The 19,349-nt window shown below is 36.3% G+C and overlaps 1 pseudogene across 1 annotated transcript; it reads left to right on the forward strand.

Annotated features, from left to right (window-relative positions):
* Positions 1-9,931: 9,931 nt before the first annotated feature.
* Positions 9,932-18,324, forward strand: LOC110006533 (uncharacterized; annotated as a pseudogene). The gene is made up of 5 exons (XR_016057800.1): positions 9,932-11,472; positions 11,586-11,760; positions 16,840-17,152; positions 17,242-17,511; positions 18,048-18,324. The product of XR_016057800.1 is annotated as an uncharacterized LOC110006533 (transcript).
* The last annotated feature ends 1,025 nt before the right edge of the window (positions 18,325-19,349 follow it).

The following is a 19,349-nucleotide window of genomic DNA, read 5'->3' on the forward strand; positions in this document are numbered from 1 at the left end:
GTTTGGTTCTATGTGGGTCAAGAGTCGGCTCACTGACACGAGTGCTATGGATGATTTGTGAGGGAGAACTGTGCGGTCCCTCTCGGACTGACTAGATTCTCTGGATCTAAACTAAGATAGAGCCATAGGGTTGGACCTTGCTCTGTTAAGATCTTGGGTCATGATTCGTAGACTCAGTGAGATCTAGACTCGACGCCTCAGGGTAGACTTATTCTGACTCTAGGGGCAAAAATCCTAACTAAGACCTAGGCTAAGACTAGACTAGAACCTAGACTTGCTAGACTCAATGGATTTTGGTTCAGACTCTGAACGAAGCCTAGTCTAGCTCTAGAGGCAGATCTATGCTTAGACCTATACTAAAACCAAGACCAAGATCTAGACTAGATGGTGCACGAGTCTTAGTTCGGACCAAGAGTGAGTCTAGGTTTGGAGGGATAAGCAACTCTAATGTATTTTATTTTTTATTTTTTTTAGTTTTATCTTTTTAATTTTGATGAAATACAGTTAAACTAAGCATGGTAAAAGCAGGAAAAATATTATTTCAGTCAAAATTAACAAACTAAAATAAAATGAAAAGGGCAGAAACATAACAGATCTATCTGAAGTAAAGTATTTTTTATAATTTAAAATTTTTATTTTAGGTCAAAAATTGGTCAACAAGGAGCCAAAAGTCCCTGGAATGGTCCTCTGGGGTCCCATAATTTTTCTGGGACACTTGCAGTTGGGCGACATGGGTGGTGTCGCCCTTATAGGGTGGGCGACATGACTGGTGTCGCCCAAAACAATTATTATTTTTTATTGTTTTTATATTTTTACCTTATTAATATTGATGAAATAAGACCACTTAAACCTTGGAAGAAGCAGGAAATAAAGATATTTATGATGAAATAAATTAAAATAAAGTACAGACAAAAAGCCCATATTGAATTGAAAATATTGTTTTTGTATTTTTAAAAATTTTATTTTGATTTGAAGTTTTTTGTGTAGTCACGAAAGAGACCCTAGAACAGATCCACAAAGTTTCAGAGGTTTCTGAGACCTTTGAATTTTGGCGACCACTAAAAAAAAGTAGGGTTTCGGAGCATCGAAACCCTAGATTATGGTCACAGACGACTTTTTAGGATCTCTTGGGATTGAAAACAGTGAATAAAAATTGTAACTTGATGCTTGGATCAAGCTCGAAATAGCCCCACGGTGGGCGCCAAACTGTTTATGATGAAAATCTGACAGATCTTCTGATGAAGATCTCTTGAATTTTTAACACCTTAAACTAATAAATTAGATGTAAATAAAGTGGTAGAGAAAGTGGGAGTGATCGAATTCAGATCTGAGGCCAGATATTTTAAAACGAGCATATCTACTCTCAGATATGTGGTAGAGCCCACATGATCCAAAGCATTAAAATACGATTTTAAGATAAAGTTAACATATCAAAATAAGTAAAAATAGAAATAAAAGAATAAAAGAATAAAAAAGAGAGAGGAAGAAACAATACCAAATAGGGCCAGGTGGCCTAGGCTTCCCAAGCCTTCGAGGACGCGCTCGTATCAAAACCGGTTTTCTTTATCTCTCTAATTCGGATGTTGACCAGCAGATCTCTGGTGTAGAAGGGTTAAATCTAGGGTTGTTTTACCCTAAGTCTAGTTTTGATCTAGGGTTTTTGTGCCTTAGGTCTAGGTTTTCTCAAGCTTGGGGGTTAGGGTCTCAGGAGGTTAGGGTTTCTGTCTTTCTGAAGCTCTAAGGTTTCAATCTCTATCTGTTTCTCTATATTTCTCTCAGGTTTAGAGGAAGATTTTATTAGTTTTCGAAGGGTTTTGTGATCTCCAGAGGTTGAATATGAATTATGAAATTTTTTTAAATTTTTTTGAGATTTTTGGGGATTTTTCTTAAATTTTTTGGAATTTCTAAGGGTTTTTCCTATTTTTAGTATTTTTAGGTAATTTTCCTAATTTCAAGAATTTCTAAGGTTTTTTTGGTCTTTTTTTCTCTCTCCTTTTGGGTTAAAGAGAGGGGGTATTTATAAAATTCAATTGGTGATTTTTCCTAAATTTTTGGAAAAATATGTCTTCTGATGTGCTATGGGAGCAAACCTTAAAAAGGCATTCACTAGGACCTCATCGGAGTCCCATTTTCTAATAACTTCCCAAAGGAATATGCTTAAACAGAAACCAAATTTGAAAAAATTTATTGCAAAATGATTGTGACAATGTCTTGAAATGTCATAGATCGTGCCAGATTGGTGGTCGAAGAATTGTAAAGTTTATGAACTAGGTCAGATTTTGTGTTCTTCCTAAAAAATCTATTTCAAGATGAACAAATGGTATCAAAACTTGCGCAATAGTTCAAGCATCGATTCTATAATGATTGTTTGCCCGAATTACCACCATAAGATTCCGAAAAAGCTCATGAATTTTAGCAATGGCAAGAGGCCCTTCATTAAGGGATAGTTTTGTTATTTGTTAAAAAGTTGTAGGCACCCTATGTTAAATCTGGCAAATTCTATGGTTTTCTAAACCTGTAGGACCACATTATCCTAGTGGACCCAATTCAATTACCGCAAACCTACCCAAATCCTTTCCCAATTTGAAGTATAGCCTAAGAGTTTTCCAACGGTCCAAGAATCGGCTGAATCAGACCTATGGATAAAACGATATAACAAATGACAATTTAGTCCCTATGAGACCCAACTGTCGAGCCACAAACCGGGCTGTAATGGGCCCGACAGGCCTAGACATAGGTTGATGACAAAATCAATGCATCAGATGACACAGTAAACGCGTATATAAAACATGATTTTAGATACCCATCCCAACGACCCATAAAACACAAACTTCAACGCCATAAATCTTGTTGCCAGAATATTGCAGATAGAGAAAGAAAGGGATGAACTTTTGGATCTTAACTCTAAAGTTGGGATGAGCCTTTGGATCTTAACTCTGAAGTTGTAATGAAGACGATCTTCACCGGCTAGTTACAAAGAAAGGAGAGAAGAGAGAGAGATGGGGGATGGAAGAGAGAAAAAAAGAAGAGAGGGTGAGGCATTAGTTGAGAGAGAGTGAGAGCGGCGGGGCTTGAGAGTGAGAGTGGTCACTATGAGAGAGAGTTAAAAGCTCAATGTTCTCGAGGTTAAGTTTTGGAGAGACCATATGAGAAACTTTAAAAAATAAGTTCTGGATTGGAAATGAAATAATGGAAAAGTAGGATGATTTCAAGGTTCTATTCCTAAGACATTGAGACTACCAAATAGTAGATTTTAGTGATATTTTGTATATTGAAATTTCAACAAACATTTTGACAAGTCTCTCTATTCAATTGGTGATTTTAGTGATATTTTGTATATTGAAATTTAGTGGTTTGGTCTCATTCTGAGAGATTTTTATCAGCAAACAATGCTGCAGAAAACATAGGATAGTTCTAGAAAATTCATTTCACACTTATGACATACTTCAGAAAATGGCTCATAACTTCTCAACTAAAAGAGATATTGACATGAGGTCTTTTCTATCTTAAAATAGATTCAAAGAGGTACTTTCCCATCAAGTTTCATAATCAGCAGAGGTGTTTTCAATATTCAAACAATCATACAATTGGGGGTCATAGTTCTGAAAAAACAGGAACATTCCAACAAGAATTCAATAGCATGCAGCCACATTCATATTCAAAATTACATCTATAATCATGTTAAAACTTCATACTTGGATGAACTAAGAAAACATGTATCAACAAAATATGAAAGCATGGAAGTTAAATCCACTTATATGCACCAAAAAACTCCAAGTTTTCCCCCACACACGCCAAGCTTCCAAGAATAGTTTCAAGCTTGAGGTTTTAAGTGTTAGAAAGAGAGCTGGTGGGTGAGAGAGGGCAAAACTCTTGAGAGGGGTGTGAAGGGAGGTACTTATAAAAAAAAAAGGGGAGCCAATAGGCAGGTAGCATGCAAGGGGCACATAAGTGGCATGTAGTGGTATACAAATGGTATACAGTGGCATACAGTGCCACATGCATGAAAGAGCAAGCATAGAAGTTCCCTGGCCGCTTGGGAATGGCAACTTACCATCAGGGATTAATGATTTAATGAAGTAATAGACCATTGGGGGCAGTGACCACCGTAAGTAGTGACTCACTAGGGATGATGAACTATCGTGATATGATGGTCCATTGAAAACAATGACCCACTGGGGATGACTACTCATCACTAAGGATTGTAAACCAATGGAGTGACAAACCTCTTGAGTGATGAGTCTCTGGTGTTGATGGTCCCTTGGAGTGAGGGACCGTTGGAGTTGATAGTCCATTAGAAGTGGTGGCTCACTGGGGGATGATGGACTGTCACTGGTTCTTATGACCGCTTGAGAATGGCATCATTTATGGGGTCTCATGGAAGTTCAACAGGTAAGAAATACTCCATGGTAATAATGGAATTTTGCAGTGAAGCCCAAGTGAACAAAGGTTCGTGACGGGGTGATTGAGACTCCCATGGTTTTTGTGAGTCATTGGGAATCGGGTATATGACCCTACTGGGGATTAAATTCTTTAAAGGATAAGAATAATCTTTAAGGTTCATCAAAGCTCATTGGGCTGAACCCAAAGTTGTATTGAATTAACACGCTCATGGCATGATCTAAGAGGGTTTAAAACAAAGGGGCTAATGAGCTCAAGGTTCTGGACTTCACGTAGCCAAAGGTTACCCACTAAGGGGCTAGTGTGTGTAGGTAGAACAACGAGTATAGCCCTTTTGTCCACCGTGTGTTTTTGTGCGCAAGTGTATGCTAAGGTCATGGTTAAACAATGGGCTTGTGTGAGTTTGTGAAGAGAATGCAAAGAGAGAGAAGATAAACTCTTGGACCTAGGTCCTTGTGTTTAAGTGTATAGGAGAGGGAGACAAGAAAAGATGACGGTAAAATATAGTTCTTATAATTTCATCCCAAATTGACTAAAATTCAAGGAATTTTCTCCATATGTGCTCCATATGGATGTATTTGGGAAGAAATTTACCAATTCCATCTTAAAAAATGCGAGGAATGGAAAGCAATAAAGTTATATTTTGAAGGAAACAACTAAATCTCTCTCTGTCTCTCTCTCTCTCTAAACAAGATAAAAGCATAATAATGGTTTTAATAGTGCCATTTGTATCAAACCTTGACTTTCCCTTATTTCTTTGAGTTGTAACTCCTTTTGAAATAAAGAAAGGCAATAACTCTTTAAAAAGGGAAACTATCATTATGGACTTTATTTACAACTTTTATTTTTTCATTGATCTAAAGTTGCAAAATCTATCTTACTACATAAAAATTCAATCTATTATACATAAAAATTTACCCCCTAAACATATTTTATTTATTTTTTATTATTTTTTTTTACCCAAAAAAATTTAGAAAAGGCATTGTTTTTAAACCCCTCTCTCTCTCTTGACATGATTCCCTTTCTCTCTCCCCCGATCAACCTCCCAAACCCACGCTAACTTTCAAACATGATTCACAATCAGGTATACTCTGAAGCACAGGCCTCCAACCCCTGTGTTTATCACCATTTGTGTTCATGAGCTGCTCGATCATCTGACCAACAGACATGCCATGAAGCTCCATCTTTCCCAGGAGCTCCTCAAGTCGTTTCTTATTGATCCTTATCTTCACTTCTTTAGAGTCCCCACCATCTTCTCTCTAGAACCCATTTTGCTCTCTCTCTCTCTACCCAAACACATACTCTCTCTCTATTGAAACCCCAAACTCTCAGTAAACGTATTTCGCTCACTCTCACAATAACCCCAAATACAGCTTCCAAAAGGACCCAAGTTGCCTCATTTTCTCTCTCTACCATAGGGGACGTGATATGTTCCACTCCCAGCTCAAACAAAATTTATATCTGAAAATCTCTCCCTTTCAGACCGAACCACACCCATTTTCAACAAGAGGGAAACTCCATCAGTGGCTTCTTTTTGTGTTTCTCTCTTAACAAGATGGGCTTTTTTTTTGTATTTCTCTCTCTACAAATACTTTCTTTCTCCAAAAACCTCTGTGATAGGGATGAGGATTAAGAAATGATGAGGTGGGCTTGTTTTATATTTGGAGAGAGAGAGAAGATGGCGGGAGAAGGGACTGTTTTTTGTATTTCTCTCTCTAAAAATACTTTCTCTCTCTAAAAGCCTATGTGATAGGGATGAGGATTAAGAACATAGTTTCAAAAAGCGCTGGGCAGGTCTCATAAGACCTGGGGGGTCCAGGCCGTTCAGAGCCTAGGCGGGCACCCAGAACCTGGGCGGCCCAGTTGAATCCAAATAAGGATTATGGCGGCAGGTCTCCTAAGACCTGGGGGGTCCAAGCCGTTCAGAGCCTAGGCGGGCACCCAGAACCTGGGCGGCCCAGTTGAATCCAAATAAGGATTATGGCATTCTGCAGTTATGTTAGTATCAGTTATATATATTACAATACATAATTCAAATTGTACTACATATTATTTAGCATTTAGCAATCATTCCATAAGCATAACCATAATCCATAAGTTGGTTCATACTCCATATTAAAACTTAAAATTTTCCAACCAACCAAATTATCAAACCAAGTTATAAAATAGTATCACACCAGTACTGCAGTACACCACCATGAGGAAGAAAACAAAACTAAATTATAAAACTATGAAAGTAATACTTGAAGACTCAAAAGAATCTTCAATAGTTCAATAGTCGATACACGATATCTCAATCAAAGTTCAAACTTCAAAGTTTAATAATTATTCAACAATCAAAGTTCATCAATCATTATTCATTGATCATCAGAAAATCTTGGATCAGTTGCATTGACATCATATTCATCGAAGTCGTCACTTTCTTCAACATATTGGTCGTCTCTATCCTCCACTGTCTCTTCTGAATCAGCCTCTTCTTCTTCCTCTTCCTCCATCGTTGTTTTCTGTGCAGAAGATCTAGTGGCCTTAGAAGGGCCAGCTGATGTTCCTGAAGTATCCATGGCCATGTCCCATGTAATCCTTAAGAACTCGATAAAGATGAACTTAAGAATATTATTAATACCTGGTCCAGTTTTGGTCATTTGCCTCATCGTCATTGGAGTCCCAAAAGACTTTAATGAACACTTGTAATTTATTAGCTAATCAGCGCATATAATATCCTACATTTCAAGATCAGGGACTAGCACCTCTACACACTCATTAAATCCATTCATAATTGTGTCATTTGTTTGTATATCCTTGTAAAAAATAAACAAAGATGGGTTAAAAAAACAACCAGTTACATGCAATGACTGATGTAGCTGCCTATCCCATTTCTTATCAATAATCTCCCATATAGGCTTGTAGCGGGTTTTTCATCATTGAAATTTTAAGCTATCTCTCTTTTACATTTCTCCATAGCATCATATATGTAGCCCATAGAAGGCTTGTTACTATCAACCATGCGAAAGGACTTTGACAAGAGGAAAAAATACCTTAAGAGCACCCTTCACCCCTCGCCAAAAAGCCTTAGAAAGGATAATATCTCTCACCTTCTTCCCAACTTGATCCGTAAACCATTTGCATGCTCTCCACTCATCAAAGATAAACATTTGCCTTAACTGCACTCTCCTCGAATGTATGCTATCTTGACATAAGTACCATGTCACAAATCTCGTGACCCAAGGTCTCACTATCTCTTTCTTCTGTGTAAAGGTATGCATCATGCTAAGGGTGAGATGGTGGCTATAAATGAAATTTGTAACTAACTTGGAATTCTTCACTGAACTTGATAACTCGGTTAAACCGCCAAGAGCCTCAAGCATGAGGTCTATACAATGTGTTGCGCATGGTGTCCAAAAGATTCTAGGATAAGCTATGCACAACAAATTAGATGCAACAATATTATGAGCAGTATAGTTTGTGACAACCTGTACAACAAGATGCTCCCCAACCTCCTTGATTACGTTCTCTATCACTTGAAATATGTAATGAGCATCATGGATATGATCAAAGGCATCAATAGATCTAAAAAAAACAGTCCCTGCAGGACAATTTACAAGCAAATTCATTTGACTTTTTCTCTTCCTATCACTCCAACCATCAGTCATAATAGAAACCTCATATTGAGCCCATGCATCATTCTTAAGTTCTACAGCTTCCTTCGTGGCACTCATTGCTTTTTTTTAAAAAAGGTTCTGAAAGCTCAGATGGGGGCAAATTGGCCAACTACCTCTATCACAACATAGAAGCTGCTTAAGAAAGTGGTATTGAAAGGAATGCCCACCTCATAAAACCATGTAGAAAGATAATATGCAGCTCTATCTCTCTCTTCCTTCTTGATTATATTTTCAATAGTGGTCTGCTTTTTTGTATTCTTTCTTGCAACCTCAGGGTCAGGCCGAGATAAAAAACTATCCATAGGGCCTTTAACACGAGGTTTCTTAGTCCCAAAACCAGAAACAATTACAACTCCGTTCCCCTTTTCCCTAATAATGGAGTGCTCAACCTCTTGATATCTCTCCCCGATCCTTTCCTCATGACTACCATCATCATCAAAAGTGACCCGAACCTCAGACCTAATCTCTGTTATAGAGTCAATTCTCTCATCTTTTTTCATTTTCACCACATTCAAAAAATTCATTATTTTCTTTTTAACAGCATCAAAAGTCTTTTTACATGGGGCAACATCCCCTCTAATATCGACAAGATGTTTTTTGAACCGATTTATGCCTTTTTTGTATCCTTTTCACAAAATTTGCATCTAATGCAATTTTTATTATTAGCATCTGGGTAATAACCATATTTTCAACTGGGATCACCACTCCTATTAGATCCGAAGAAGACATCTAAAAAATAATGTAAATTACTAAAGCAATAAAAACAAATCACTTACTTTGAGTTTGATTGCTCAATCTTCAAACTTCCACTTCAAAGATGCTTCTAAATACTCAAAATCTTCTAAAAAAACCCTAATAACTTTACAAAACTTCAAAAAGTAAATATAGTACCAATGAGTGATGTTTTGATCAATTTTTGTTAACTTTGAGTAACAATTCGATCCTAAAAACTTCACCACAATCTAGTTATTTGGGGCCTTTCTCTCTCTAAATTTGACTCCAACAAGTTTTAGGTTTCAAATGAATCTAAGACCTCAATTTTTGGCCCTTGAAAACAAAAAAGAAAAACGAAAAATGTCGTCACCGAATGGGTTTTCCACCTTTGGGCGAGGCGTAGGCCCTAGGCAGCTGCCTAGGGCTAGCGCTGGTTTCCGGCTTAGGAGGGTTCCGTATTACTTAAGCGCTGGGCGATCTGCTTTTTGAATCACTAATTAAGAAATGGTGAAGTGGATTCTATTTTAATATGTGGAGGGAAAGAGAAAAGAGGGCCTGAAATGATGGGAGGAAGGGACTGTTTTTTGTGTTTCTCTCTCTAAAAATGTTTTTTCTCTCTCTAAAAACCTCTGTGATAGGGATGATGATTACTCCCAAACCCACACTAACTTTCAAACTAGTTAGAGTTAGAAAAAGATGTCTTTTTAATTTGTTTGGATTAAAAGTTGGAATAAATATAGATAAAGTTATTTGGGGGTTAAAAGATAGGTTTAGAAATTTTGGGTTTAGGAAGAAATGAAAGTTTAAAATGGGATCTATGGAGATATTTTTCCCTAAATCTAATCTATTTATTGTGTTAGTAGTACTTATTTCTTATTCTAGTCTTATTTCAAATTTCAGAGGTCATATTTAATTATTATAATAACATCGAGACAGGGAAATGATGTTATAATATTAACATATTTTTACAAAATAACGAAAATACATAATGTAACAACCCCAAACTTTATCTGAAACTCAAGAAACACTACTTTTAAGGATTTTTAGTGATTTTTCAAAATTTTTGAAGCCAAACTGATCCAGATCGTCGATCCATGAATCCTGCACAATTTTTTAAGTAGCTGATCCGGGTTACATATCCGTTTTTTTAAACGTAGTAATAAACGAAAAAACGATCTCAAGATTTGTAAATTTCCCATGTTCTATTTGGACATGCATGCGATCGACTGAGTTTGCGTGCTCAATGACAAAAAAGAGCGCAGGGAACGCAGTGCCTGAATTTGAAACACCATTGGAGGCGCATAATAAATACCATGCTCCCCTGGAGCATATAATCATCTAAGTAATAGTATCACATTGATCGACTGTTAAGGCAAAGGTTTCGAGAGCAACAATCTCTGTTTCTTGCTTGCTCTGGTTCGAGGAACTGCTTCTTCGTGAGCCTTCTTTTTTAGCTTGAATTGCCACTTCTTGTAGCGATATTCTGCCAATGTGATTGATCTTACATCGTGGAAATTTGGTTTTACAGTGATCTTGATCTTCGGAAAAGTTGGTCAGGTTTGGAATTCATTTTTTCTCCATCGTCCAGTTCAAGAACTCTGAAATCATCATTAATTACTTCCCAATTTGTTTCCATCACATTTTGTAGCGTTTGCAATCATGGTTTCCGATTAGGAACTAGCTTTCGATATCTAATTGTTGCTCTTTTACTTTATGCCTGTAATTCTTGTTCTCCCTTTTTTTGACAAGAATTCTTGTTCTTTTTCTTCTGAGTAAGTTTGTTCTGGTCTGAGCGGTTTGGGATCTGGTAACTTCGTTTTATGTTTGAAGTTTTCTTGATGCATTGGTGGGTCAGTTTTCAGTTTTTGTTGCTTTGGATTTTGAAACAAGAGCCCAGAGATCAATTTCCTTTTTTTTTTTGGCTTCATTCTTGTAATGGTTCCTCTACTGGACACTCAAGAGGGTGAATATTGGAGGCCTAGGTGGATCAGCAAACACTATTTTGCCTTTAAGGCTGTTTTCAAATGTGTCAACTGATTGTTCCCCAGTTATTGTTGAGCTAATGGTATTTGGTTGCCTTGATTGATTCCCCACTCCAAGATATTCACTGAATGCCGCTACTTGCCTTGAAGATCGATGCTATTTGAAATACATGACAATCTAACCTACATTGTTACTGAATATCGGTGTACTTCCATGAATCAATGATCATTTCTGAACTCCACACTGGTAATTTCTGGGCAAACGCAAGTGAATATTGAATTAATTGTCTGGGAAAGGAACCATTAATCGACAATCTGTTTATCTCTTGTTCCAAGTTTCAAGTAATCGTTTTGGCCGCAAATTTCTGGGTAATTGTAGAACCAGTGATATCATCATGGCATATACCCCACCGCATAGAAGACACACAAAGGATACAGAGAAGTCAACATCCTCATCTTCATCACTCATTCCCCAATTGGAAGAGAGTTTGAATTTTGGGATCAGGTATGCTGGTTCTTCAGGTCATTCAAGCAAGAGTCTCAAATATGACATGCCCAATGTACCCATAAAATACTCCAAGAACTCCATTTCAAGGTGGTGGGATGTTGGGATGTCGGATAACATGCGATCATCAGAATCTCCATCAGTTTCTTTGAAACCATACCCTTGTCCACCTATCGAACTAAGAACTGGTGAAAGCCCCTTGCTATTGTGGGTAAGAGTTCTCCACTTTGATATTTTGTTTTATTTCTTCGATTTGTGTGCTTATTTTCTTTGAATCCTGTTACGATTGTGTGATTGATTAGTTTAATTATTTCTCTCTTGCAGCTAAGGAAGAAAGTGGTCACGATAGGACTTTGGAACTTCGGTTACACATTGCAAAGAGGATACAACCGGACCTAGATTCTGCTTTCCTTATTGTAAAAAGCGAAATGGATTTTGGGATGTCTAAATAATTAAAGCTTTCACTGACTGCCCGCTTTGGGAAAATTCTCTTTTATGGGTAGGACTTCACTAATTGGTTTTTGTATTGGAAAATTAGTGGTTGAAATTTTTCTATTGCTTTTTTGATGTTATCATAATCTTTTCATGATTCAACTTTATTGAGAGTTAAAAAGAAAGAATTTCTGTTATGGAGAAGACTCTTAATTTTTAGTTTTTGCATTGGAATGTGGTTTATAATATGCAATGGAAAGCTTTGTTTTACTTTGAGTGAGCTTCTTCGTGGTAAGTAATTTGGTTGTATTGTCAGCTATTTGATTAGAACTATGTACATCCCTGATTTCGTTATCTTGGCTAAGCGATTGCAATGAAGCGACATTTACTCCTCATGTGTAAGGTTGATATCTTGGAATTTTAACAATAATGAGAGCAAGTAAAAAAAAACTTCTTTCTTCTAACTCTTGATAAAGTTAAATCATGAAAATATTATGAGAATCCATAAAAGTCTCCCTTAATGTTTGCTCTTTTATCCATCAAACTGGATAACCCCAATTATTTCTTGTTGAAAAATCAAGTTCTTCAAGTTTTACAAAACCAAAACATGGCTAACTGTCTTGATGAGTCACATCCTTATCCACCTGGCCAAATTGAAGATAAGTCAACTGATGAAGTTGAAACCACCACCCTTAAGCATCCCAAAGGATATCCCATGATCAGCTAGTGATTAGCTGGTTGTTTGCCTCCAATTCTCTATATATAGATACAATATTGTTGATCTACCTACTGCATAAGATGCTTGAATCACTCTTGAAGGACTCCTTGCTGAAAAATCAAAGGCTAGAAAGATGCAACTGAGCTTGAACTTCAAAATTGCAAGATAGGTTTGCTGTCTATCACATATTATTTTCATTACTCCAAGGAAATATGTGATACACTAGCAGCAATACAACGAGGTTTTAGCAATAAAGGTAAAGTATTTTACATTATCATTGTACTAGGAGAATATAAATGGAAACCTATTCTATTGAACTGTGAAAGCATGTTCATTCAAAATGCCATTTGAAGTCATCATTAACAACCAGCAGTATCAGCCTTCATTGCTTGAACTTCAAGAGCTTTATATCCATGGTGCGGTAGAGGTCATTCTCCACGCCATAGAGGCAGAGGAAATTCTTAGAGGCATTCTTCCTCAACTACACCAAACACGTGGGACTTAATACCCTGTATTAACCCCTCAATTTGAGATACATAAAAATCATGCCAATCAAGCTATTGCCCTGGCAATGGAGTCTTAGCCCAGCAGACAGAGACTAAGAGAGAGATTTTTATGATGATTTGAATCATAATGACAGAAACGATATTCAAATGGTAAATTTCATCATCAAATTATTGATGAATTCATCTCCTTCAATGGTCTCTCTCATGAGCATGGAACCTTTATGGTAGAAGAATTAAAAATGAAGGAGCTCATCCCTTTTGATGATAAAAGTCAAGATCCATGTTGTATGGATGTTATGCATGAAGAGATTAATATTGAAATGTTACATAGGAATTAGTTTTGCCTTGGGATAGGTTCTAAATGGATCTATAAAGTGAAACTCAAGCCAGATGGAAGTGGTGAAAGATCTTAAGCTTGCCTAGTGGCCCAAGGATATAACCAGGAATATGGATTAGACTATGATGAAACCTTTAATCCTGTGGCTAAATATGCCACCATAAGAATTATTCTCCCCTGGGCCATAATAGAAAAATGTTCTCCATAGGGCCTTGAAAGAGGAGCTTTTTATGATTCAATGTCCAAGATTTAAGAGCAATAAATTTCCTCATCATGTATATAAGCTAAAGAGAGCAATATATGGTTCAATAAGGCCCCAAGGGCTTGGTTTGAAGGCTTCTAAGGAGAGATGAAGGAAGATGGCTTCATCTTGTGTTATGCTGACCATTCATTGTTCATCAGTAAAAGAAAAGGTAGTATAACTCTCACACCTCTATATGTCGATTATATAATCATTACTGGAAAGGATAATGAAGAAATCATTCAGTGAAGACCAGGTTGTGAGTACTTTGAGATGAAGGATGGCGAGGTACATCAGGTGCCTGAAGATCTAGTCTTAACAAAGATATGTCTTAGAGATACTTGTAAATTTTGAGCTACTTAATTGAAAGCCAATTTGTACACCTGCTGCAGTGAATGTTAAACTTTTGTCTGATAAAAGAAAATCACTTGTAGATGCTACCAGTTATCCAAGTTTAATTGCTGAGAGTCAATAGTTGCCTTTTACAATACCGGATATAGCACTTGAAGTTAACACAGTCTGGCAACACACATAAAACACTTCGAAGCTACATCTTGATATGGATAAGAGAATTTTATTGTATATTAAGAGGTTAGTCAATATTGGCCTTCAATATGTATCTCAAGAGAATCCTAAACTCATGGGTTACACAGATGTCAATTTTGGGGGTTTTCGAAATAATACAAGGCTGGTCATCATTTTCTATGTATTCTTGGGAAAGAATTTGGTCTCATGGTGCAGTAAGAAGCAACATACTATGTCTAAGTCAAGCACAGACATTGGATATAGGGCGATATCATCCATAAACCTAATAGTTATCCAACATACTCTTTGAAATTGGAGTTCCCTTTAGAGTTCCTATAAACTATAAAGATGTACTGTTACAATTAGAGTGCAATCAAATTGTTAGATAATCCACTGAAAGATGGGAAGACTTAGACTGTGAACGGTAGATCATCATTACATAAAGGAAGAATGTTGGCATTATGGATCAAGGTGATTCATGTGCTGAATCTAATGAAAATAGCCACATTATGAACAACTCACTAAGAAGAAGTTTACTCAAGATAGAACAACTTTTCTATGTTATCATGCCAGCTTAAGGGGAGTTTGCTGAATCTAATGACAATTGCTGCATTATGACCAACTCACTAAGAAGAATTTTACTCAAGATAGAACAAACTTTCTATGTTATCATGTCAGCTTAAGGGAAGTGTTAAAGATATGAGAGTTATCTAATTCTTTCTAGTGTCTTTTGCTGTTTTTGTCTGGGCAACTCAGTCATTTTACGCTCCTCCATACCCTACATGTACTCAAGATGGTATTTAATACACATATCATTCTCCTGCTTAAAACTTTACAAGCCATGACTTGCCCATAGTTACAGACACACATATATGTGTGTACAGCCATATGCATGTGCATAACAAATATACACATGAATTTACAAATATATGTATGTGTTTCAATGGGCTGGTTTATTCATAAAAATCTAGGTATGACTTCTAACACTCCTATGGTTACTAAGATCAACATTTTGGCGAGAATGGATGGCAAAAACTATGCTTTGCAGGTTTTCCGTGTCAAAAGTTTTCTTATAGGTTCAAATCTATGGAACTATGTCGATGGCTGTTAGGTCAACCCACAACAATAAGGAATCCAATGCTTGGATTTTACGAAATCCAAAATAGTGACATATTTTTAATTCAGTTGATTTCTTATTGAAACCAATTTAACTCGATTTATCATTGGTAAGGACATGGTTGGCTTCTCTATCCTTTCATCCTTTCTCCAACGAGTAAGGGTTGGAGAACAAGCTTTTTCTAGGAAGTATTCGACTATTACAACTTCTTTGCCACGAGGAATTAATGTGGAGTGACCTTGATATGATGGAATGTTGTCTCCCAAGGAACACATCAATTATCACGTGGCAGTCAAAAAATACAATGCATTGTGCATTTCTGATTGAGAATGTGCTCAAATCTCAACTGATATTTTTTTCATTTGGTGGGCTCCTCATTTATGTGATGATTTATTTGAAAGATTGGCTAAAGAGATAAGGATTCACAACTTGGAAAACTAGGAGAATCAGTTATTTTGCCTTTTGTGGCATGAATTCTAGACGAGATGTTTCCAAACTCAAGTTCTCATTTTTTAAGTGAAATTGGCCATATTTCTCCTGATTGCAAGAGAATAGTGGGTAGTAATTTCCACAATGAAGTTGAACATGTAATTAGTCCTTTCCAAGAGCAACCTTCTATTAGGAGGCATGGAATTATATCACTTCTTATTGCCATGCTAGTTGGCTCCTATGCATCAAGTAAAAAGTGAGTCTGATTTAGGGTTTTTGAAATCCGAAATTAGTTTTGTTTTATTTGTTAATGATGAAATAAAAGGACAATATTTACTTGCATTGGATTCTTGAATGAGAATCAAATTTTTGTGTTTGTATTCTTTTATCATGCTCTATAACTAATTTTTTTCAAGTCATTAATGTATTTTTGAAGCCAAGAAGTTGTATTGTATTAGGTTCCTAAAACCAAATTATCTATGTACTGAAGTTCTGAAACTTTTGGTAACAAGAACATGTGCTTAAAGCTAAATACATATTCTCTGACATCAAAGATTTTATATGCGTAATTTTCTTAAGAGATACGCATGCTGAGTTTGCTTTTGTGACCTGGGTTTTAAGTTTTCAACAAAATGTGCATGCTGTTTTCAAGTTTTATAAACATGATGCTAATATCTATGAATCTTAGCTGTTGAAATATATCAAGGTCCATAATATGCAAAAACAGATTCATTTATAATCCTTTTTTTTTTTTTGGAGGACCATTTACATGCAATTTCTTATAAAAGCTAGTGAGAAAATAAGGAATAATAATTTTTTGTGATGTCATTAAATTGTTGGGGATTTACATGTGTATTTTTTATCGGGGTTGTATACAATGAGGCTATTTATCTTTGATATAAGGTGGTCACAATTTCTGATAAAAGCTAGTAAGAAAATAGTTAGAATAATAATTTTTTGAAGTTTGAGTTTGGTCAATGGAAAAGATGCACCCACTCAATTTCACATCCAATGGCCAAGATTAATTGTGACCACCTTGAGTCTCATTCTATACTTTTCCTTTTCTATTTCATGCACACTTGTTGCTCCCCATATGTATCCTCCATAGAGCAGTATCAGAATGAGACAAGCAGTGAACAATCAAATGGTGTCCAATATGCTTTGAACTATCAAATTGCAAAAATCTGCAGTGGCATTAACTTCCAAAGAGTGATGTATTAATATCAATGTATTATCTGTTTGATGTTTTGTTTTTAATTCGATGCGTATGCAGAGGCACTTCAAGTTGGAACAATTCCATTAACCTGGACATGATCAGAAAGAGTTTAGAAGATGAGGGTGAAGCTATATACAACAATCAAGTTCATAAGACATTCTATAGAAATGTTCCTGAGGAATATGTCAAAACAATTGAATGTCAGGCCATCCCAAAGCTGGGACTTTTTGAGCTTCTCAATTGCCTTATCATTTTACAGATAGAGACAAACACGACACGACACTTGGTTATTGACATATCATGCCTTTGTAAGAATGTGGACCTTCGTTTGATTTTGGTGTCCAAGAAGATTTTGACAGAACTACTGACTGTGAGTTTTACTGTACAAATGCAGAGTGGGGAAATGATCATTGAGCTTGAATTTCCCTCATTTATATTTGTACCAATGTATGGTTTCAGGTGGAAGAAAAATCTGGCTTATATGAACTGGTGAACTCTGCAGTTTTGATCCAAATGTAAAGGGAAAACTTAGGTGGCCTCTAAAGAAAGAGGGCACTGGAGTTAGGTTCTCTATTCAAGCAGTATGGCATACAGAATCAAAGTACTTCCAGGGACCAACAACTAAGCTAAGGCTGAGACATATAAATCGATATAACTTCCAAAACTCGACTGGCGAAGTCTCCTGGGAAGTCAAGTGTCAGAATGCAAGAGATAACCAGACTCTTGATGGTGAGTCCTTCTCTTTTTCTTTTACTGATGAATGATATTCAATGTTTTGCATAATTTTGTTCTACTTATAGGGTTCTTTATGAAAATAGTTGTTGTTGTCTGGTGTCTAAACATGACCCTGTCGCCTTGTATTGTCCTCATGAGTATATTTATTCGAAGACTTATACATCAGAGGAAGATTTTTTGGAAACATCATGATATCCTTTTCATTTGTAATCAACATGCATATAAGAAAATCTTATGAACTTTTCAGAAAATCATTGAGTATTACATCTGCCAACCAGAAACCCTCTTCCACATGCTTCCAGAGATTGTGTGTATGAGTGTGTCTGAGTTTTTTGGAATGATTTTTGTTGAATATTTTTAATTAACCCTTCCACCTTCAATTGTGTGTCTGTTTTTTTTTCAATTTTCATTTTTTCATTTTTTTTTTTGTTTCGGTTCCTTTGGTTTTTTTTATGCTTCCATTCAGTTTGTTTTAAGTTATTGGGTTTAATTTTCTTTTTTCCTTTTGAAATTAATTGATTATGTCACAGGATCAAATGCTGGATGGCAACAAGGTCGCGATGGAGGAACTTCAAGGAACATTAAATCCAAATGGGAAGAGTTCCTGAGTTGCTAAGCCCTGAGACAGTTAAGAGTTCTTATAGCAATCTGAATCAAGGGAATTTTCTTTCATCTTCTCTTGAGTAATCTTGAATGAGTGATGTTCATGAAGCCATTCCTGTTAAGTAATGCTTCAGATATCTCTTTTTCTGGTCTCAGCATCATAGTATGTCAGATGTCAATGTATTATATTTCTGTTCACTAAAATCGCTGTAAAGGTGGTGGCTTGGAAATTTGATGTATGATCTAAAAAACCCAGAAATGCTACATAGATGGGTGGATGGCACTCGCCCAAAGTGCGCTGCTTTACCACTTGATCTAAATGAAAGGGAAGATTATTCTATATTTTGTATAGAGAAGTGAAATGATGAAATTGTTGTATTACACTATGATGAAATGGTGAGTTGGTCAAATTTTAGCCATTGGATTCTTTTGAATCTAATAAGTAAGATTAAGACCTACTTGGCAATAAAATTAGAAAACGTCAAATCTCTGTCTTTGTGGGCCTCTATCTCTAGCTCTTCTCTCCTCATTGCTACATCTCTCGTCATCTCCACCTCTCTCTACCAGCACGCTCTCCTATCCCTTCACTCCTTTCACTCTCCGCCTCTCGTCTTCTCCTCCTGTCCTCTGTCCTCTATCTTCCTCTTCCCATCATCTCCCCAAATCCTCTCTTTCTCTCTTCTTCCCTCTCCAAGATTTCTCTCTCTTTTTTTCTCACTCATTTTCTTCCTCCATCTCTCTCATTGCTCCCAAAAAACGTGTCACCAACAAATTCTCAATACGTTTATACAAAGGCACGAGAAAATTTAGCCAGGAACAAATTCTCAACACATTTTTACTCTGCAATAGCTGACACACTCTGAGAATCAATGGGTGATAAATACAGACGAGTTTGTTTGTATCTATTTCAGGGGCTTTTGGTGTAGAAGGTGCGATTTTTCTTTAGCTTTTTTCTATTTTTGCTATTCTTTAATCAATAATATTGCAGATGGTGGGCAGTTATTCTTTAATTTCATTTGTTTTATGTAGAGATAGCATGTGATTAAAGTTCTATTATTTTATTCTAGGTTTGGGAGTTGATACTTTGCGGTGTGCATTGTTTGGTTTTTTTTTTTTTCTAGACTGCTTTGTTTGAGTGTATTTTGAAGAATGAGTTGTTTTAATGGGATGAAACTATTAGTAGGTATCTTTTTTGTACAAAGACTTTGAGATTTTCAGAAACTTCAAGA

This window comes from Amborella trichopoda, chromosome 6 (assembly GCF_054954075.1).
Source record: "Amborella trichopoda isolate Santa Cruz 75 chromosome 6, AtrichopodaSantaCruz75HAP2 v2.0, whole genome shotgun sequence".
NCBI classification, from domain to species: Eukaryota; Viridiplantae; Streptophyta; class Magnoliopsida; order Amborellales; family Amborellaceae; genus Amborella; species Amborella trichopoda.